The sequence below is a fragment of the Canis lupus genome, chromosome 16 (assembly GCF_003254725.2).
Source record: "Canis lupus dingo isolate Sandy chromosome 16, ASM325472v2, whole genome shotgun sequence".
In the NCBI taxonomy this organism is placed as follows: Eukaryota; Metazoa; Chordata; class Mammalia; order Carnivora; family Canidae; genus Canis; species Canis lupus.
The window spans coordinates 49,125,985-49,148,376 of NC_064258.1; the positions used below are offsets into that span (position 1 = coordinate 49,125,985).

General features: G+C 42.6%; 1 protein-coding gene and 1 long non-coding RNA gene across 2 annotated transcripts in view; one reads left to right on the forward strand and one right to left on the reverse strand.

Annotated features, from left to right (window-relative positions):
- The window catches only part of TENM3 (teneurin transmembrane protein 3), a 605,974-nt gene extending 589,405 nt beyond the window's left edge, over window positions 1–16,569 (reverse strand). Inside the window, 1 exon segment of the mRNA XM_035700253.2 lies at window positions 16,390–16,569. The gene's annotated coding sequence lies outside the window, so the exon portion shown is untranslated.
- Window positions 16,345–22,392, forward strand: part of LOC112675258 (uncharacterized) — a 73,039-nt gene continuing 66,991 nt past the window's right edge. Inside the window, exon 1 of the long non-coding RNA XR_004805888.2 lies at window positions 16,345–16,503. This is a non-coding gene — a long non-coding RNA (uncharacterized LOC112675258). The remainder of the gene's footprint in view (window positions 16,504–22,392) is intronic.

A 22,392-nucleotide genomic window follows, 5' to 3' on the forward strand; every position in this document is an offset into this window, starting at 1 on the left:
TTTTTTTTCCACAAAATATCCCAGTTACCTGACATCATTAAGGAATGTGTCTTCGAATACACTTTAGAGATGAATCTTATACTCCTTGAAATATCAAAAAAAATTTTTTTAAAGATTTTATTGCTTTAGTTGATAGAGCAAGTGAGCACAAGCAGGGGGACCGGGAAGGAGAGGGAGAAGCAAGCTCTCTGCTGAGCAGCAGCTCCACATGGATCTCAATCCCAGGACCCTGGGATCATGACCTGAACCAAGGGCAGGTGCTTAACCGACTAAGCCATCCAGGTGCCTCAAGAATCTTTTCATCTTTTTTATATAAACGGTTGCAAAACATCACAGATATTGCCCTCTCTTCTTTAAGTGACTCTGGACCATCATGATGGGGGCTGACTGTTCTCATCAGTACTTTTGTGTATGCTGCTCTGTGGATAAGCCCTTGCACCCGTTAATCTTCCGGCTATCCACAGGCCAAAGCTGAACAGGGTATCTCAACTCCTCCACCTGAACTTAGCACTTATAATCAGTAACTTGGCAAGTCAGAGAATCAGGGTTGTTAAAAATTGTTCATTAAGAGAAATATTCTAGATGACAGCCCAAGAAAAGAGAAGAAGGTCTGTGACTGCTTTTTGGTTCTTCTCACCTAATTTAGGGAGCTAATATTACAGCAGTCTGGCTGCTGGATTAACGTGCACTACTCTCCTGATACACACACATCTGTACACACACATTAAGTCTCACTACATACCTGACACTACGTAATCCCTCTCTGTGCTTCAGATCATTTCATCTTCACATCCACCCCAGTTTTTGGTACGAAGACTAAAGTAACTAAGTGGCGCAGCGGGACTTGATTTTCGTCTCCAAATTTGACTCCAAAACTCACATGAAGCCATGTCAGAGAGCACCATATTCACCAAAAAGTGCCAATGACAGCCCCTCCAGTGACTGCAGCCACCACCACCGTGGTACCTACAGCGTACAGGACAGGGTTCCAGGCTCCTGGCAATAGCAATGTCACCAACCATTGTTACAGATGAGGAAGTGAGGCTCAGAGACAGGGTGGCTCTCCCCAAGGTCACACGGAAAATAAATGACAGATGTGGGATTTGAGCAGGCTTCTCTAGTTCCAGAGCCCAACTCCTTCAGCACCCAACAATAAAAAACAGCGAGCCAAGGGAAGCTAAGTGTTCCTTTTATTCAATTAACGTAATGGATATGACCTAATCCAATACGTCATCTTTAACTTTGGATTTTCCTGTCATATAGAATGTAGGATCTGGATTCAGGTGATAGTCAAATGTTATCAGAAAAACATATTAGCTATAGCTTGCTACTGGAGTGGCCCCAAATTATAGGTGTATTAAAGGTATCAAGAGCCTGGCACGTTTAGTCCCTGGTGGGCAGAAGATGAGCTAGGGAGGGAGGGATCTCAAGTATCTGAATGAAAGGTCAAAAGTGTGGGTTATAACCTCTACTGTCACTTAATCCTTTCCTGACTTGGCATGAACAATGCTTATGGAAGGCTTGCTGGCAACCCAAGTTTCTGTTTTAAAGCAGGAAAAAGTGTACTACAAACTGCAAACATGGTTTTTTTTTTTTTTCTCCAAAATGGGTAGAAGAGGATGACATTTAAGATAATCCACAATCTGGGCCCAAGCTCTCTCTCCAAGCTCATCACAGATTTTTCCATGGGGGATCCTCTGCTCCATTCCTGCTGCTCACCCACGATCTCCCAAAGACATCATGCAGATCTCTGCCTCTATATCACAGGTTGCAAACTGGTGGCCCAACTGCCAAACCCAGCCTGCAGGCGTGTTTTGTTTTATCTGTGTGTTTTGTGCGTTGCCTTTTTTTTTTTTTTTTTAATGAGCCAACATTTAAAAATCTAGAGATTTCACATAATTCATATTCTGGCATTTCTTGAAGATTCTTGCAATCTGGCAACACTGTTTCACCCCCACATGGCAACAACCAGTCTAGAGGTGTGACGTGGTATCTCCTTTTGGATGAGGCATGCGTCCCTTCAGTGCTGGGCTCCCATCACCCCGTGTCTCCGTCTCTGAGCCTATGCCAACACTATTTCTTATCAAACTTGCTCTGCTGTTTCTCTAATAGCATAGAAACATTTCTCTGCATGCATGTCTCTCTCAAAAGTGGAAAAACAAAAGACAAGGAGAACCACATATTTTAGGAAATATGAAAGAACATATATCTCGGCAGACGTGAAAATGCAGCACACAACTACCCCGGCCAATTGCATGCGTCCACGTTACCTGTTGGGCATCACTGACACTTGTTTGCAAATTTGGCCTTGCTGTGGGTGATTCCTGTTGCTCCTTCCGTTTCCCTGCCTTGGGATCCCCTTACCTCTCCGTGTCAACTGGTGGTTTTGCCAGAGATCTATAGTCTATGCCGTATCCTTTGCTCTTAAACTCCAACAACTTCTTGTTGGCACTACAGATTTATCGGGAATCAGAGGCAATCTTAAAATAATAGAATAATACACTTACTGAATTGTAGTGGTCCTACGGGATGCCCTAAGTCTGGAGGGAACAAAGCTTTCGTAGAAAGGAGCTATTCTCCAGGGAGGGCCCTCGACACCGACACGGAGGGGGGGGATTGCATTCCCACGTCAGTTATTTACCGATGGACTCTGCAGGGCCAGGCACTGTGTCGAGAACAGGATGGAAGGGCCTTTGCCTTCACAGTACTTTTGTGGGTAAGCTTGCAACAAACATTTTGCCAAGTTATTCCACAGGGGAGGAGGCAAATGGCCACTTTTTGTTCTCCCCAGGTCCCTGGCTCTTTGTGACCGACCTTATTAGGTATCTATGGCCATGCCTGTGAGCAGAAGTATCAGGCCCATGTTCCGATTCACTCGGCTGTCTATCCTTTTAAACGCTTGTGAGCCCCAGGGCACTTCTGTTGTTTGTCAGTAGTTACGGCCTCGTGTCCTTTCCAACGTTCATAGAGTTTCAAGGCTCTGCTAACGTCTGTAGGCTGCAGGAAAGCTGTGTGCTGGAAGCCTTAGATTCTGTACTCCCTTCGGTTCCCTGGCATTTCAAAGATCCATGGGCTTTTAGAGCACAATTTGACCAAAGCAGTAATTCTTCCAAACCCTCTTTCAGCTTTCTTAATAGCCTTAATAACGGTCTGTTATCTTTTATATCATGCCTCAACTAGAAGGGAAAACTTCCTAGGGGTCTGAGATCATGTCTTATTTCTTCTAATCTTTCCCAGGACGGAGTCACTTGGACACAGAACACTGACAAAACACTTGGGGTTTGACTTAAATGAATCGGGAGAAGAAAAATACCTGTGGAAGTAAGGCACACATTAAAAATAAAGACAGACGGGGATCCCTGGGTGGCGCAGCGGGTTAGCGCCTGCCTTTGGCCCAGGGCACGATCCTGGAGACCCGGGATCGAATCCCACGTCGGGCTCCCGGTGCATGGAGCCTGCTTCTCCCTCTGCCTGTGTCTCTGCCTCTCTCTCTCTCTCTGTGACTATCATAAATAAATAAATAAATAAATAAATAAATAAATAAATAAATAAATAAAAATAAAGATAGACATTCAAATCAGGGCAGAGCTTTATGACATCTATATAGCCTCATAATTTTTATAGGTTCAATGTCTACTAATTTCTAATATATTAAATATAAAAGGGGAAAATTTTCAAGTTTTGACTGGTAAGCAGTGCATGTCCACCCCTGAACAATTCTCAAAAGCCTTCCTAAAACTAAAGCACTTTTTTCCTATCTTGGCTTTCAAAATATTGAAGACCTTCTCCCACAATCAATACGCTTACATGAAAAGTAGCAGAAAAATGACGAACCATGTGTAGTTCTATCTTTTCCAAATGAAGCCTATCCCACTCCTCATCCTGCCCTCTTTTGTTGTCCAAAGAATTTTCATCAGGCATCAGATATTCTCTAGAATCTCCTAAGAGGAAAACAAAAATAATCGTGTTTCTATGCAACATCTTTGACACCTTCCTAAAAGTAGTAGTATTGAACTCATTTTCTACACTTTACTAATCACAGGAAGTACCTTTACTTATTCTGAGAGCCAATCCCACTGTCCACAGAGATGGGAACATTCCAACAGCACAAAAGAGAGATATTATAAATAATGAAGACAGGTTGTCCTTACAAGTTGACACACTTAACATTTCTTAGGGTTTACATATAGTTTCCAATTTGGTTCTATAAATAATATTAATGCAAACAAATATGTTGAATTTTCTCCAGAAAGCACTCTTTCTAATTTCTGCAGGGTTATATCACTGTACATTTGTTAAGTGCCCATCTGACATCAATCATTCTCCAACTTGGCACATCCAAATAAATGCAAGGGATTAATAAATCTCTCTACAATGTCATATTCTAATGGGTTTTTAAGAAGTGAAAAAAACTATCATATTTTGTTTAGAGTTTAAATTATGACCATCACTGTAGATATATGACCTAAAGAAATGTGGAAACCACTTGATTCCCGTGGTACTTAACTCCATAAAAATGTAGAGAAATTATTTAATTTTCAGTGATTTTTATGGCCAACATCACTGAAGCCAAAGTTGTTATGTTTTAATCTTTGCAATTCTTTCTCATAACCACTGACATAATGATTTAAAAACAAGTAGAATCACCCATGCACCTGTACAGAGTCCGTCCTGCTGTTCTTTCATCTTCCTTTATAGGCATTTATAAGAAGTGAGGTGCACAAAACACATGTATTTGTAATTACACTTGCCAAAAAAAAAAAAAAAATCCTCAAACAGCTGTGGACACAGCAAAGATTAGAATCTGATAGTGGCTTAGAATAATGAAGAAAGAGATTGTATGGGTTCAGCTACAGAGCTGATGAAAGATAGAAAAAAAAAAAAAACCCAAAACCCTGCTCTTCAAAATCCTTAATCTGTTACTTTTACATGTGAAATTAAAACACATATATTCCCAAATTAAAAACAGGAAACATGATGACTAATGTTTTTCAACTAATTACTGTGAAGTGTATTAAACCCTATGTTTTCCTAGAAATAATAAATTGGAAATTTGTACAAATATCTACATAAAATATCTTAAGGTCTTAATTCAATTCTTCTAAAAATCTTATAAAGTACCTGAAAACTTGGTTATATGTAGCTAGTTTCCAGACAGTATTTTTTATTTTTAAAACTCATATTTATACCAATTGTAAAAGCCTAGAATCTTTTATGAAGGTTTACATAATCAATTGTCACATTAAATTGATCATTAAAAGCGGTAATTTAAAATAGCTTTTCATAAATATGCTCAATATAATATTTAAGAATAAAACCAATTTTTTATATTCATATCTCATTCACAATGGATACATATTTATGCCTGTATACAAGTTTAAGAGGCTAATAAAATCAGAACACGAATATTAACAGGAATATTAACATTATAACTTCTAAAGTTTATATAGTATGATTCAATGAATAAGTATACAAAAACTAGATTTAAATTGTAAAAAGAAATTTACTTCTGCACTTTGCAATTTTTTAGTAAACTTTGCCATTTTCAAAAAACTTTTAAAAGCTAATAGGTTCAGAAATAAGAATCCATTTATTAAAGAAAAATGTCTATAAATTATGCTTTTTTAGATATCATCACTGGGTCTTACAGTTAAAATTATCTTAATTAGCCAATATTTGATATTTGATTAATAAGATGAACTGACCAATCTTTAATATAGTTCTCTGACTAAAAAAAAAACTCCCTACAACATGACACATTTTTATTACAGTCTTAATGCTCTGCAAGAAATTATTCATTCTAATGGGAATGTAGTCACATAACAAAACACTCATTCTTTTTTTTTTAAAAAAAACCCATGATCAAAGTATGCTATAATATGCTCACTTTTTGCATACATGTTAGAGATAATCAACTAATAATATGTGATGGCTTCATTTTTATATGCTATTATTTCTGTCTCAAGTTGCTTTGAATATCACTGACACAGGAAAAGCTTACAAGGAACTTCACTCAGGCCACAGACCCTGCAGACTTGACTGAGTAGGTAAACCATGTAAACGACTGGGTACCCGCAATAATCAATTCATTTGTCATCTGGTATAAATGTAAAAGCATCCTTCCAAACTTTTCTGGCTTCATCGTAATCTTACATCAAATTATTAACCTCTGGATTTTAGAAGTTGGATCTATCAATGCCTCAAGTTTATATTTAGACCAAAATTCTACATAAATATTAGATTTAGGAAAGGAACCAATTAACTTATTCGAGGAAATGAAATGATGGCCAAACTAGTCCAGTGCTACTTGATAAAACCATTGTGTAACAGATTCTGGGATCACAGATTTAGGGGAGAATGCATAATCCTTCATCAAAGAGTGGCAGCTTATCCACAAAGCTTCCTATTCCTGATGGGATATTCTTTTAAAAGTAATAACGAGGACTTAAAAACTATGTAACACTCTTCTACCGAAATTAGCCATTTATACCAATGCTTCTTAATCCCAAAAGAACCAGAACCTCACCCAGAAAGCCTTGAGATACTTTCATTTGGGGGAAAAAAAATACATAATGTGTTCTAGTAATTTACATCTATTCCTAAATCAAATGTTTATAGTCCAGACTTAACATTAAGTGATAATATCATGGAAGGTACTTTTTTGAAAAAGGGTAAAAACAAAATAACAACAACAAAAAGCAGTCCCTAGAAGGCTTACATTGATAACAATTTCCAAGACTGAACTATTAGTACTTTGCGTTCTTCAACATTTAAAATTTTTAATGTGAATTTTAACCTTTTCAAAGCTCAAGTGGTAATTGCACGACCAATTCGTATACTTTATATCACATTCACATGAAATATGTGATACATTAATGATTTGTTTTAAGTAATTCAAAATTACCCTCTGCTGATAGCTGAATATGAAATTCACCCAGCTTGATAGGTTAAAATTCCTATCTGAAGTATAATACAGTTTTAAAAGATATTTTCATCAGATGATGTGAGCAGAATGAACCGATGGCATCTCTTAAAACAAGCACTTGGTCCTCTCCTTCAGATCTCTCTTTTGTCAAAATCTCAGAAAACACCTGCACATGGAGATGAAGTATGTCACTTCAAATACAGGTTTTATATAAAACTTCAAGTAAAGAGATCAGACTTTTGCCATGGCCCTGACTGAGGGCTGCCTCAACTTGCTAACATCATGCTGAAATGAAATGCAAGATAATATGGATTTTATTGAGATTACCTTAAGCCAGAATACCAATAAATGATGTATCTTAAAATGTGACTTTTATTTTACAAATGCATTCATGCTGTGTGACTTAAGGGAAAATAAAATAACATCAATGCATAATTCGTCTTTCAGTTTTGTAATAAAAAAACTTTTTGGTTATCTGTGTGGATATTGCATATATATATGTATATATATATACATATATATATATTAATGAATGGTTTCCCAGTGTCTAGACTATACAAGACGGGATATGCATTAAAGTATTTCTAGGATTTCTAGAACACCAGATTTACCTAATTATCATACTTCCTATCAGGCTCTTCAAAACCTTATATTGGAGTTAATGTACACTTTAATTACTAATACTTTTAGATTTCTTAATTGCTGACTGTAGAGCATAATATGCTTTTAAATAAAAATACAAAGTTCGGATTAGTGGAACCATGTAAAAGATAAAAGCCATAAGTGTAAATAACTTAAATTATTGAGATCTAATTACTTATATCATCAGTAAAACGGTATTTGAATTTGAAAACACAAAATGAAGACTTCTGTTTGACACTGCATTTTTAACCATAATGTATTGTGCTTCAAATCCTATGTGAATAATTTTACATTTATTTAATTTATAAATTACACCCTTTGCAATGACTTATTTTCCTTCAAAGGAATAACACCAAACATATACTACACCACCTAATATCATACAAATTAATACATAATTTTAAAAATTATATCACGATCAAAACACAAGACAGAAAACATTTAAAAAGTTTTCTTTCCTGCCACAGCTGTAATTCTTAAAATGAGTAACAAGGGAAAAAAATCTTATTGGCAAATCAACTTAACACGGCAATATGGTTTACAAAATTTTTTGTATAGCCAGGTTCTCATTCAGAGATTGTACACTCTAGGGCAAAAGTAACCGGTAAAGGAGAATTTTGTTTCATGTAATTTTTGAATCACATGCAATGCAGAATAGGCTATTCTATTTCTATCTGGCAAGAAAAAGTTATAAGACAGCATAAAAATTACTCCAAAAATGAGGATTTAATTCTGGTTTGATAGGTACACATGACCTATGAGTAAGAACTTTAATTTTTGTTTAAATTGAAATTTATTTTAAACATTAAATATGCTAGCACAGCTTCATTAGAGAAAGACTGGGTGAAAATGAAGATCGAGATATCAACTTAGAAATATATTACAGATGAAAAATGTCTGTTCTGTTTTAATTTGAATGGTAATATTCAGGCAAAAGTTCTCCTCGACCTTCAGCCCTTTCTGAATCCAAATTCATTGAAAGCTTTGTACGGCAACAAACATCTTTTTGCTGGAAGGTATGTTTATTTTTGAGAGCTTTCTAATTCTCTAGCAATATTTCTTAAACAGAACATGAAAGGATTAATATTTTAGTTAATTTGATTGTGTCAAGATATTCTCCAAACAATTATTGATGCCATCATAAAATTTAGCAATATTGCTGTAGGAAGAATGTCTCATTTTTGTGACCATCAGGAGACAAAATGCGATGGTTGTACTCTAGCTCTAATTCCTTTTCGAAATTAAGTGAATCACTTTTCTGTATTTATTTAAATTCCCAGAGTAGTTATGACTTGTAGTATTTTTGTCTACATTATTCTTATCATTGCACAAAATGTAAGCAAAAAATTTACCTTTTAAATATTCATCTAATTTTTTATTATAAACATAGAAAAATATAATAATACTGTTTAAAATGCTTTTTTGTTGTTGTTCTTCAGAGGGGGGGAAAAGTCAGATTTGCTGTGTTTAAGAACTATAGGTCCGGCCGCTTTCTTGAGCTGGAAGTTATTATAAATTCTGAAAGAAATAAAATTTACAGCTGTCTTTTGGCTTTCATAATTATTTTAAATGACAAGCTCTGTGCCAGCTCTGTATAAAGGACCAGTCCCTTGCCAATTTTTTCCACCTACATGTTGAAAAATTTCAAATTCTCTGATAAAGGTATTAGCATAGATGTCACATTTTAAAAGAGCATTTGGTAGGCTGAGAATAAACAAGCATACTTTTCAATAGGATCACTTTTGCAATTACTGAAATAAACATATCCCAATATTAACATATTTGTAAGTGCTTCATGCAAACCCATTAAAATACTTCATGCATTTCTCTCTGTAAATTAAGTTAATTTCGGTCCTGTCTCATCACTCTCTGCATAACATACCTTCCAACGTGCTGTCCCAGCATTTTAGCTCTCCTAAGGTAGCACTCTAGTAGGAAAGCCAAATGCTGGCCACAATAGGGATGCTAGAGCTTCCTGGGGGGAGGACCTCTCTTTGGAAACGCCCCTGTAATAAAAAAGACACCTCACTTCCTCACACTGATAGTGCGTCCACATTCTCATTGTAAAATATTAGTTGAGCTGAACTGTACTCGAGAGAAATAATCCATTCTCTTAAAAGAATACCTTTTATTTCTTTCTTTCTTTCTTTCTTTTTTTAAATTTTTCTCTAGAAAAAGCAAGGACCACAATTTCATGTCATCCTACTCTTCAAAAGTGGTTCGGAATCTGGCTGAAGGCAGACAGTCATTACCAGGCTGTTATTTCTTGCTAAATTATGGCAATCTGAAGAGGAATTATCATAAGATTCTGGCAAGTATAACTAATAATTGAAGAAATGACAGAATGACTAAAATATACTGATTATGAGCCGTATCTTCAAAGATAAGTGACCTTGTAAGTCACCTCCTAAATGATCATTTAAAATAACCAGACTGTTTTTTAAGTCGCTCTATAAATTTGAGAATTAGAAAATTATAATTTGGTGTTCAGTCCCATATACAAAGAAAATATAAAGTAGAACTGTTAACACATTTTCTTTTTCACTGTAAATATGAAGTACCATATACAATATTTGAAATTTGATTAGTTTTTAGAAACTAGTGATGTTTATATTCCTGGATCTAAAATGCAAATACTTAAAAGTGAAAAAATTTAGAAGTTAATTTTCTTCTGTACTTACCCAATTAACTTGCAATGACCAAATTTGCCCTTTATAGATCGCTTTTCCTTGTAAACACAGTGCTACACACAGAAGCAGCTCAAAGGACCATCACTTTTTATAAAAGATATTCATGTTCATATTCTCTCCTCTTCCTCTTCTTCACTCCTCCTCCCTCTTCCTCTTTCTCTCTCTGTATCTTCCTTTGGTTTTGAGGCAGAGACCCAGTAGATCCAGTTATAAAATAGCTGCTTATTATTAAATAATATGACCCCGCCCCAGGGCAAACCAAATCACAGCATCCCACTCCTCCCCAACTTCTGTAATTGAAAGTAAAAAGTATTCCACGGTACCGGAAAATGCTTTCTCAACAAACAGCATCTCACAATAACTTTTGTATAATTGAACATACAAGGGTGAATATATGCACCTGTTTTTCTCAAAATACTCCATTTGCAAAAAAGAATCATCTCTTTTTTTGTATGTTCCACAGGAAAGCAGAGATGACTACAGATGTGGTTTTGGAAAATGATTTTTAAAACTGCCATCGCTCCATAAGCGATCATCAACTCCTTAACTTATAGGAAAGAATATAACCATAGTTGGGTAATGTGACACACGGTACTCAACACAGGCTCCTAAAACATTAAAGCCATCTATTACCTCCTTGAAGTCTTGGAACTCAGTTAAGACTGCCACCTATCACAAACTTGTTTGAAAAGTCAATGCTACCCTAGTGCTAGGTCTTCCAGCAGAGTATCAACGGGCTACTAAGGTCTCCTTTTTATTATTATTATAATAATTATCATAATCATTATTATACGATATGGTTGCAATCCTATACTCATGACCTGTGAGTACGTCCTACGATACTGACAGTCATTTGCTTCGTGACTTATTTAAAGTAGAAAGAAGCAGGTTTCAGTAGATTACTATCTTTTATAGGAATCCTACACAGCTGTTCTAACTACCCAGTCACCTGAGTTATTTAATCAAAATCACACACACACACACACACACACACACACACACACACACACAAATCAACATTCTTTCTAATGAAGGAATCTTATTGTGGTTTTGGTGTTTGACGCATCTATATATCTTAGAACATGTTTCTGTATTTTGAAATTTATATTCTAATGGATGGCTAAAATGATGCTTTGAAAATGATATTTTAAGTACATTATTTTAATGTTTCAAATTGTTTTAAATGAATGTTTTTAACTGGAACAACACTAATTCAGTGTACATAATCTATCATTACAGTGAAAAAAATTAAAATATAATGAACATATTTCCTACCAAGTCTTTTTTTTTTTCCCTGAAATCAGAAAACACTGTCACTGTGGGAACTTTATCTTCACTATAAAGCAGTCACATCTTTATTTAAAAATCCTATAGATGATGGCTATCTTAGAATACTTATCTATATTATTATTATATTCTGTGCTTTTAATATCTTAATTTACCAAGACTATAAGCATACATCACAGTATGGACCAAAGTCCAAGAAAATATTCACGTGGTCTCTCGGAAGAGAAGAAAATGCTGATAAAGTTGAGACCAAGCACAACTAAGGTACAAATGCAAACATCACCGTAGGGATGATAATATTCACCATCTTTCCAGATTTCCAAAGAGGGTAAAGAATTACCTCCACAAGCATTATTGTCAGGATTATACCTCCCCCCTTATAAAATAAAGTTATAACACATGTGCAAGATGTAGAATTCTATAATTCTAAGAATTCTTGTAAAACTCAACTAGAATATTGATATAAACAAAAAAGGAAATAACCTAGTTGCATAATGTTTACCATTTACGACTCCAAAAGACCACAAAGCCCTTAGATGAACAAGAAAATACACCTGAGGCATATTGTATCTGGAGAAAAAAAAAAAAAGGCTATCGTAGTTGAATATGCATTAATGAATTGTTTCCTCATGTTTTATATAATTCTTAGAGAAAGTTCAAATTAAGTCCCCAAAAGGATGTTTTAATTATAAGAAGCAATATTTTAAAACTCATACAAGCCATCACACTTGTTTGGAAACAAATGACTTCTCAAGATGTAGAAGTATTACTATCAATCACCAACAAGTTAATTCTACATAATAAGGCAGGTTTGGATGCAAACTGACCCACTGTGGAATGCTGTATCTAAAATTGATTACAACAGCACTCAAAATGAATGCAGCCCTCTAAACCACTTCTTTGCTCAGAAACATTAATCTCAATTAGAAGGAGAGCTTCATAATGGTAATGCTTGGTATAAAAAAGTATGAAATAAATCAGTTTTTATAAGACACAACAATTAATCAGTTTTGAAACTTATAAGTTTTTTTTTTTAAAGTACAAAATGTCCATCAGGATTCTTAAAACATCTGCTCTCTCCAAAATAAGGCTTTGAATGTGTTCTGAAAGAAACTTAGATGACATAATTTTTTAAGAGTCAGTTACTAAAACTTTTGAGTAGCATAACATCATTGTGCTATCTTTTCGGTACAGTTCTTTATTTTGAATAAAGGGGGTTAAATTCTCCTCCAGACTATCCTTCCACTGTATGAAACAAATATGAACAATGGCTTTAGCTGCAAATTCAAAGGGATACACAACTGGGTGTGGATCAGAGTAAAAGTTTGATAGCAAATTACCGTATGCTTTGCTGATATTCTCAATGGAAGTAAAGAAAGCGTGTTCTGAAAGTCCAAATACATTCGGCTATCAAATAAAACATGGGGTAGAGAAGCAATGTGTCACTGAACATGCCTAACAGGTTTCTACAAGCACATCTTCAGGAAAAGAGTCGACAATTCATTAACACTGCTGAATACCCTGATTCACGTAAGTATAATACCTTGAGGACACTCCTCAGCCGCCCAGAAATAAAAATTTTACAGGGATAAATAGAGCTTAAATCAAAGGAGGTAATCTATTTATTAAAATGATCAATATTAATAAACAAATAAAGTTGCATTTATGACGCTTTTATGTTAGACTATGAGTATCATCGGGACTCACTCCCCAGCACCATTGTACGCAGGACAAACTTGAGTATTTCCAAACATGCTTTCACAGCTATTGCAAAAACATCATTTTTTGTCCATCAAGCTCAAAGTTGATCAAGTATTCCTGATAGGTCATTCTCACTCACAACGATAGCCATACACTTTTGCCTGGTGTCTTATTTGCTTGACTCTCTACAAAGAAAATAATTTTAACTCTTGGCTTTCAGAAGCAAAGCTAAGAAAGAGTAGCTGGAACTTGCTAACTGGATTATTATTGTTTGGCTAGGGTTTCTTTCGGAATAAATTTGAAACTTTTCACTCTATTTAGGTGCTTTCTTCTATTGGAAGATAAGCATCCTTATCTTTCTTTGTCTTCACCCTAATAAAGCAGGTTCTTTTTTCTAACCTAAAGACTCATGACACGCCTACAAGATCATAGTAAGCAAAGCCTGTATAATTTACCTAAAACATTACTTTCTAGAAAATAAACTCAGCCATACAAAATGATTCAACTTGGAAAGAAAAAAAATAGTCAGAATTCTACTATAATTTTATCTGCTTTATTTCACAAAATTAAGAAATCCTCATTAGGGTCGATACTCCCTGTCTATGAGTTGCTAACATTAATGCTGTTGGCACAGGATACTAATATGTGTTTTTCAAATATATAAGCACTGGCATAGTTATTAGTACATAAATACGTTTTCATAAAAACTGTGTAGTATATACAAAAATATCCTTATCTTACTTAAAGGAACAACTTTCTCTCATAACATACATCCTTTTTAAAATTGTCTAAAATAAAATATATTCACCACTAGCAAAAAAAAAAAAGACAAAAAACAAAACGGTACCTTTGAGTAAGAAGAATACTACAATTCAAATAAGAAAGAAGGCAAATTGTCAAGGAAAATGCAACAGGAAGAGAGATACATTCAATCCTGAAATACACAATAGAATAACTTAACTAAACTCATTATAAACCCCTATCTTTGAAGAATTTAGGAATAATTTGTGAATGCCATGACATTTTAAAGTGGGATTAGCAAGTCTTATTACTGAACTAACCTCTCACTCTTAGAGCAAGAATTAAATATTTGCTCTGCATTTAGAATCACAAATCGAAAGTTTCACGGCTCTTAGCAGAATTTCAGATACTAAGAAATAAAGGCTAGAAGTTTTAGATCATTAAGAATGTATGAAGGAGTGCACAAAGCAAGACCGTTTGTGTCTTGCTTGTGTAAAAACGTCTGTGTCAACTGCAATATTGAAATCTTTGAGTTTTCATTATACTCTCTCAATTCTAAACTCTGTTCCTCATGTGCTAGCTAGAGAGACCAAAAATACTTGAGCAGGTAGGCAACCGTGTGGAGGAGGGTATGCATCGTATCTGAAACACATCCGCTAAAGGAATCAAATGGCAAGTTCTGCTAAGCTGCAATACCACCTTTTGGGGGTACGCTTCCAAGCTTCCCAAAGATGCCAGTCCTGTCTTTTTGTTTTGTTTTGTTTGTGACAACAGAAAGGAAAGGTAACGCTTGAACATAGTTCTGCTTCGAGGGAAAAGACCACCCAGCGGATCCTGCTAGAGCCTACAAATGTTTGACAAATACATTGTCAGAAGCTAAGAAGCAAGAGTATTAGGAAGAGGCAGTCCGGGTTCTCCGGGATCCCAGCAGGCTGGGGCCCTGCGGAAAGCGCTTGGACAGCTCTCGCCCTTTCCCCGGCTCAGCGCTTACCCAGAAGTACCTGGAAACTTTTCTCCAGCTCTGAATCCCCGGGACTTCAGAAAACACATGCATCTGCTGTTAGTGCGCGGTAGGATTACCTGTCACCCTTTCTCCTCAATAGCTCAGCAGCAGGTCACCACTGCAAGTCCCTGGAAGGTGAGGTACGGAGCGTGGACTCCACGCTGCACGGAGGAGGGTGCTGAGCGGGATCACCACGGTCCACCTCCACGGGAAACACGTGAAGCTCCTTCCAACGCGGCGCGAGGCTCGCTGCAGCCCGAGCTGGGGCGCAGGTCCACGGGCCCGCGGTCGCCCTGCGTGCCCACCCCAGGGGGTCTGCCTGCGTGCGGCCCCATCAGAGTTTCCAGGCGAAGTCCCGGGCCCCGGGCTGCGCGCTCCCCGCCGTCCCAACTCGGCTGCCCGCGACTTGGAGGAGCCCCGCGTGCACCGCCCCGCAAAGCGGGGACACTTCGGGGCCTCCCGCTCGCTGCGAGCCCCCCGGGGTCTCCTCGGGCAGCTTCTCGGAGGGCGCAGCGCCCCGGGGCCGGACCCCCCCCCTTCCGAGCTTGCCGTCCTCGGGGGAGGGGAGGGGGGACCCGCGAGCCCGGGGCTCCCCGGAACCGCCGCGCCGAGCCCCGAGCTCCCACCTGAGCCGGCGGCCCGAGGTGTCAGACGCGAGGGCGGGGGGGGGCCCCCGGGGAGGCCGGACCCGGGCAGGGCAGGGCAGGGGAGGGCAGGGGGGCACCACCCCCGCCGGCCGACCTGCCGCCGCCCCCCGCCCCCGCCCCCGCCCCGGGCGCCAGGACCCCGGGAGCAGGCAGGAGGCGCGCCGGCGCCGGCGCCCACTTACCCGCTCGGCTGTCCCCGGCCGCGGCCGCCGCGTCCACCGAGCCGCGCGCGCCGCACTTGGCCAAATTCAAAGGAGCCGGGCGCGGGGGGAGGGGGCCGCGGAGGGAGCGGAGCGTGGGAGCGGGGGCGGGGCGGGGCGGGGGCGGACGGCAAGTGTTACAACTTCCCTCCCCGGGCCGCGGCGGGGGCAGGGCAGCGCGCGGGAGCGCCAATGAGTTCACTTTCTTTTCCTCCCCGGCGCGCGCTCTCCACCCCCTCCCCCTCCCTCCCTCCCTCCCTCCCTCCCTCTCCCTTCCCGCCGGGCCCTCGGAGCCTCCAGCTGGGCCCCGGAGGCCCGGCCCGAGTTTGCGGTGCTCGGCGGGGCGAGGGAGGAAGAGGAGGGGGAGGAGGAGAAGGGGGAGGGAGGGAGAGGCGAGGAGGCGAGGGCGCCGCGCCGGGGAGCAGCATCCAGGACCTTGATTGTGTGACCCGGGCGCGGGGCGCGGGGGGCGGGGGGGCGCGTACACGTGTCCGCGTGTGTGTGTGTGTGTGTGTGTGTGTGTGCGCGTGTGTGCGCGAGGCGAGGAGCCTACCATGCGCTTCCCCCCGTGCAGATCGCGGGAGAGCCCAACCACGGGCGAGCTGGACCCGGCTCTGATCATTTATAATCCTGGACGCCTCCGCTCCGCCACTTGTCAAGGTGACAGGTACTTTATCTCTTCTTCTTTTTTTAATTCCAAAAAAAAAAAAAAAATGAGAGGAGACCGAGATTCCCCCGTTTGCTGCCTCTTGCTGTCAAATGGGATTTGCCGGACTGAACCACGGCGCCGCCCCTCCCTGGCTCCCTCCTCCCGCCTCCCCCCTCCCGCCTCCCCCCTCCCGGCCGCGTCGGGCGCGGGGAAGCTCCGAGGCCCGCGTGCTGTGACCAATCAGGGCATCTACTACTCTCGCCGTGATTTAGGGGTCATCCGTGAATAACACTTCACGCTGATGAATGGCTCTTGCCGGCTGGCGGCCCTGATGAGGGGTCGGCCCGCCGCTGATTGCAAACACTAATGAACTTACAGCGCCAAATGAAATTCACGCGCACCTACGAAGTGCAGGGGGGGGTGCGTGGGGGGGCGGGGGGCGGGGGGAGGGGCGGGTCATTCCGTGCTTCGGACCCAAGTGGAGAAACACTTCCCGCTGCAATCAGACCTCTCACCTCCTTATAGGAAAAGTACTTTTCTTGATCCTTCCGTAGGGTGGGCATCGCAGGTCAGCTGAGTCACCCGAGGAGGTAGGAGTGCGAGACGCTGCCGGGAAGATGGATTCCGAGGCCGAAGGGTGCAATTAAGGATTTCCAGCCCCGGGAGGCGGCCGGTCCTTTACAAGAGGCTCTGAAAATGCCCTGCGCCTTTGCCTTCCAGGCTGGCCTCTCGGGCGAGGCTGAAAGCGCCAGTGACCTCGGCGCGCTGCGCGGGGCTGCGCACACCGGGACCCCCGGGAGCCCCGACCCGGCGGCGGCGGAGCAGCCCCGGGACCTCCCTCCCCACCCCCCCACCCCCGGCGCGCACCGGCGGGGGATGGCTCCTGGAGGGAGGCCTCTAAAGGCTCCGCACCCCGCATCCTCCCACCCCCCGTCCTGCCCCAGATGAGCAGCCCCACGCAGCCCCGGCCTCCACTTTGTTTGCGGTGGGAGGGAAAGGAAAGTTTACTGCTCTCCGCAGGGTAACTGCCGCTTTTACCCACTTAAGTTCCCTGCAACCCTCGCTCCCGACTCCCCAGCGCCGGGCTCCCCGGCCTCCGAGAAGCCCGCCCGGGGCAGAGGCAGCTCCGGCAGCTCCGGCAGCGGGGCGTTCTGGACACCCGCTCCGCCACCGTGGCGCAGCCGCTCCCGGACCTTCGCCCCCTGGAACCTGCTCCGCACCCACCGCAGCGGGGCTGGGGCGAGCGCGCTCGCGGCGCCCGGGGCGCGCTGGGATGCCCTCCCGGAGCCCTAGCCCCCACCCCGGGCTGCCCTCCCGGAGCCCCAGCACCTCCCCCCCACCCCGGGCTGCCCTCCCGGAGCCCTAGCCCCCACCCCGGGGTCCCCTCCCCGCGCCCTAGCCCCCCACCCCCCGGCTCCCCTCCTGGAGCCCTAGCACCACCCCCCGGGCTCCCCTCCTGGAGCCCTAGCACCACCCCCCGGGCTCCCCTCCCGGCGCCCTAGCCTCCCCCTGCCGGGAGCAGCCCTGAATTAGTACCCCAGGCCTTCCCGGCCGCCGGCACCCTTGACCCAGGCAGCCTGGCCGAGGAACGCGAGCTCCCAGCCTGCTCCCTGCATCCTCCACTTTCACCTTCAGAGCAGGTGACCAGCCCCTAACGGGGAGGGACCCGGGCTGGAAGGACAGACACCTGTGTTTGTAACTCCGCGCAGAACAAGAGACAGACCAAGCCCTCGGAAAACAAGAGCAGTGCCTCCTAGGACAGCCTGAGGCTTCCTCGTAGAGTTTCTCCAAAGTTTTGGGCAGGATTGACCAGGAGAGTCCCTGAACTTGAATTAGCGCGCCCAGTCGCACCGAGTTCCCCAAGTTGTTAAATGACCAGACGCACCCACTGGTTAGGAAACCAACGGTAATGCGTGACCGCGGTGACCCCACTCCCGGGGTTGCCAGTGACGCGAAGCACCGCAAGCACACCTACTCCGCAGGAATCTGGAGTCGCCCTGGGGTGGCTCAGGCTCTTTCCTGTTTTGCATGTTTCACACTTGAAAATATAAAAGGGCAGCGGGGGCAAACGAATGCTTATTCCCCTCTCAGCCTAGTCATCCTCATTTTCTTAAGAAAACTTTTGAATTGTGAAGCTGTACTGCAGATATTACATGACAGTCACACCAGCTGCTGAAAATTTGCATCCCTGATGATCTGATCATAAGGAAACCCGAAGCGTGTTGCATAAATCACCTTTGTAGCCCAGTTCCCACAAAAACATCTTAAGTGTTCAAAACTTTAAGTGTCCATGTAACACTCCCCCTTGCTCTTTTGTACCTTATTATCTAGGAATAGACACACACACACACACACACAAGAGATAAGACGCGTCCTAAAGAGGCCAGAACAGAGGAAGTCAATTGCCGGTAGAACAGGCAGGAGGTGTGTGTGTGTGTGTGTGTGTGTGTGTGTGTGTGTATGGGGGGGGGAGTGGCATGTTTCTTCTTTTCAGCTCTTTTCTCTTTTCAGCCCTCATTATAGCTAAAGCTGGTAATGAGCATAGGAAACAATAGAACTCATAAAATTTAGAAATGGTAATAAATCTTGAAGCTTGTCTCTAGCCCAGCTCCCCGTTACATGATATTCAAAGTTTTCCAGTATGTGATGCTGAACGTTCACACTATTTGTTTGCAACATAGACAAAATAACTCTAGAACTCGTTCACCCAGGCCCCTGCACTCTGTGCCACACCACGGGGTGTCCTCAACCACTGTCTGCGAGTGGAAGGCTAAGCCCGAAATCCAGGCAGTTTACGTGTGTTAAGTTTGAGGCTTCGTGGGTGGTGGGTTGTTTTTTGTTTGTTTGTTTTTTCTCTCACTAACAAAGAAGTTCCATCATTCGAGGTGGTTGGGGAAAGCTGATGTTGTACAGTGCCCAACTATACCAACGCTTTCTCTTCCGAATGCATCCTTGGAAAGCAGAGAGGCGGCTTGCTACGTGACCATCAGGCTTTTTGCCTCGCTGAGCAGTCGTCAGGGGAGGGCGGGGACGGTGGGGAGATCACGCCGTGCCCTCGGCTGCAATAAAAACTCTGAGCGGGAGAAGAAATGCAAGACGTGGCTGTCTGCTTTGCAAACCTCTGGCTGCTCACAGCAAACTCTGCCGGCGCGGCTGGTGACTTTGCCGCGTTAAGGCAGCTGGTCGGTCGTGCACAGGATAATGGGGCCGAGCTGGCGGCATCGACCTCCCGTGGGGCCCCCTTGTCACAGTGATACGCAGCTCTCCGGAAAAAAAAAATCGTTGCCGAGCTCCCCTTGCAGCCCCTACCCCCACACCTGGAAATGCACGCCTGCGGCCCTTGCAAACCCCTACGGCCTGCTGGGGAGGCAGATCAGAGACCGAACCACTTTGGGATTAGGAAGGAAAGGCTGTGCCCTCAGGACTGAGATGGGGTGGGGAAGGGACAGGCTCTGGCCCTGCTGCTGAGGCTGGGCCACCAGCCCCTGTTCTGGGGCTCCATCAACTCCCCACTTCAGGGGAGGGTCGCTCCTCACTTGAAGGTGGTGCCGATCCCTTTGAGTCGGTATCACGTGAGCCTCCCCTGGGGGCTGATGCTTTGGGGGCTGTCAGTTTTCGCCTCCCGTCCTACAGGTCCAGCCTGGAGCCGTGGAGGCTGGGTGGCAGCTGTTCCTGGCTCCCTCCCGTGGGGCGCAGCCGGTCTCGGCAGCCACTTCCTCCCTTGACATGCGGGGCTTTGAGGCGTGCAGAAGGGGAGCACCGGGCAGGCAGGTAGGAGGCTCTCCCAGGAGGTTCCTGGGCACCGCTCCACGCGTGGGCATCCTTTGGTGTTACTACATCTGCTCTAGCAAACCGAGGCAAGAACGGCCTGACTGTAGGGCTCACATCGCTGCTAAGGAAGGGGGGAAATGACTCAGGGAGCCACAGTTTAGACATTTAGGACTTCCCGCTGACCCTTCGAAGAGATCAGGAAAGCCAATAATCTATATTACTTCCAAAAGGATGTTATGTCTCAACTGAGGACAATAAGTGATGAGCAGCTTAACACAGAGGCTGAAGCTGGCAGTCTGGGGAAGGAAGAGCCCAGCCAGAGTCCTAGGCACTTGGAGTGTTAAATCACTTTGCAAACGACGAATCTGGAGCAATTTACAGCACTAGAACCTAACTTCTACACCGAAGTCTCTCAAGTAGCTCTAAAGTTGTTATCAGATGTTTGCTGTTAGGTTGAGAGACACTGTAAAACAAATCTTCTATTTTGATCACCGATCAAGTCATAAAATTGACTATTGGTGGTGGAAAATATGCTTTCATTACCTTAATTAAAGCAAGAAAGGCCTCTCCATGCAAATCCATTTCGGGGCTACCCAGTGAACTGGTGATCGGACAAATGAACCTTTAAACGGGCCCATGCTTTTCCAGTACGCGGGTTTGTGTTCCACTGGATACACAGAGCCTACACGTGGCTCCCACCCTCGCTCCGTGAAAAGGTATTTGCAGAGCCCAACCCAAGTGCTGCCTTGGTTTTGCTTCCATCACATAGAAAAAACCCAGTTCCTTGAAGGATTTTGAACACAGGAGCATCCTTTCTCATGTGGCACTTTCAATTTTGGTCTAATTCCACATATGTGTTTAAAATGTGCCACATTATTCCATGCTGAAAGATGAAACCTCAGTCATTAATAGCATGAAAGTGCCCTTTAAGCTCTGTCACATTTTCTATGGACAGCTTTTTAATAAGCAGCATATATACACCATATTTAAGGAATACAACATATACAATATCTAGTGTATTTAAGGTAGACACTAGCTGCTGGCAAGGTTTAATTGATGACGGAAGACAATTTTGTTAATAATATGATGTCCTATAGATATTTCAGGATCCAGTCTATAAGTTAACTTGTAGATATAGATTAAAACTCTAGGCATCGAGTGACTGAATTTATTTGTAGTCCCACAAAGCACCTTTTCATTTCCCAGAAGTGTCCTGCTCTCTCTTCCCTTTGCCCACTCCTGAGTCTGGGATGTCCAGTACTCCCAGCTTCTGAAACACCTATTTTTAAAGTGCCTATTAATGTTACTTCCCTCCCTTGGAAGAGTTTCCACAGTATTTTCTGCATGTAATAAATACTGCCACTGCTTTATTATATGGGCCTTTTCCAATAGCTCCTTAAAACCACGGGGTTTAGCAGCACAAAGGGCTGCCATACAGAAGATGTTCATTAAGTGGTTGTTGAATGAATGAGTGAATGCATGAATAAAATATTTTCACCCTATTCATTCTGATTTTCTTTTAAAAAAAGGATAGGTCATACATAAGATTAACTTCAAAAATATTAAGTACACTTCTCCACTTTCTGGTCATCCGGTTTTTTAATGGCACATAGTTTAAAAATTCTAGTTATGATATTAAGCCACATCGATTCACCTCTGAACTTGGTTGACTTCTCAGACACATAGTCTGAAGTAAAGACAAGAATAATGGGGAAAAGCCAAGATATCAGATTTTGTTCTCCTCTTTTTCAGTGAACTGTGTATACGGAAATTTGGAAAAATTGGTAGTAGGCACCTATCAAATGCAGATACCCAGAGTATTTTCTATTAAATATGATACCCTGACACCCTTATTGTTTACCGAATTCCTTTGGACTTTTAATGGTAAGAAGTGGAGAGCCTAAGATGACTGCTTTTCATTTCTGCAAGACAAGGGTTCAGCTGGTATTGGGGAAACAATCTCTGTTTGTTCCTGTCTGCTCAGGAGGACTGTTTCTAATTGATGTGGCATGGAATTTAGTTGGAGATGTGTATATAGCAACCGAAGCGCAGAGCCTGTATGCTTTGTAAAGTGATAACCATATGGGCCTTATTTGAAACATTTGAGGATTTTCGACATTAACCTGGGTTAAATTG